Genomic DNA, 881 nt, shown 5'->3' with positions numbered 1-881 from the left:
CACACACACACACACACACACACACACACACACACACACACACACACACACACACCCCTTTGGACCATTTCTCACATTACAGTAGAAAATACAACTCAGTCTGGAGTCAGGTAGAATCCAGGTTCCATCACTTACTTCCAGTTAGGTCTTTGAATCCTTTGTTCCTCAACTTCTTCATCTGTGAAATGGGAAAATTAGACAAGATCAGGGGTTCATAAGCTTTTTTGTGTGTCATGGAATCTTTTGGCAGGCTGGTGAAGCCCAAGGACCTCTTTCTAAGAGTAATATTTTCATATAATTGAAGTGTGTTTAATTTTGATTTCTGAAAATAAAGATGTCATTTTTTTTTCCATCCAAGTTCTCAGATCTTTGGAAATCTATGGGATACATGGACTCCAGGTTAAGAATCCCCCCAAAAAAGATCCAATTTCCAGGGTAAACAGCAGAGGTGAAGAAAATATTGGTTTGACTCCAACAGTTTTTTTCATTATCTGGATTTTAATTATCTAGGGGCACATCCCAAAGGGGTTTGGGTGGCAGCCCTGGCTCTCCTATCGCTGAAAGAGTCTTAGGCAGCCAGTGTTGGGGGTGAGACAAGATTCATGAGACATGGTATCTAGTGGTCATACCCCAGAACAGGACTGAAGAAGGCTGCTGTGCTCTGGGCCTTGATTCCCTTCTTCTCTATGGCCCATCTTTGTCCCAGCATCACCCACAGGGTCTCCACACACCACTCTCCCCTTTCCTACTGGTTCCTCTTATTTTCTGCCTGTAGGAGGTATAAGGCTTTCTTATGCAGCTTAGCATGGGTCCAGCCAGGTCTTGGATCCAGTCCCTGGGTGGGATGAGGACTAGATGGGGATTGGAGCCCTGACAAAGCA

The sequence above is a fragment of the Petaurus breviceps genome, unplaced genomic scaffold (genome assembly GCF_028583685.1).
Source record: "Petaurus breviceps papuanus isolate PSGF00001 unplaced genomic scaffold, PetGlider_PUasm1.0 90895, whole genome shotgun sequence".
Classification (NCBI taxonomy): Eukaryota; Metazoa; Chordata; class Mammalia; order Diprotodontia; family Petauridae; genus Petaurus; species Petaurus breviceps.
This window is presented reverse-complemented; position numbering follows the sequence as displayed.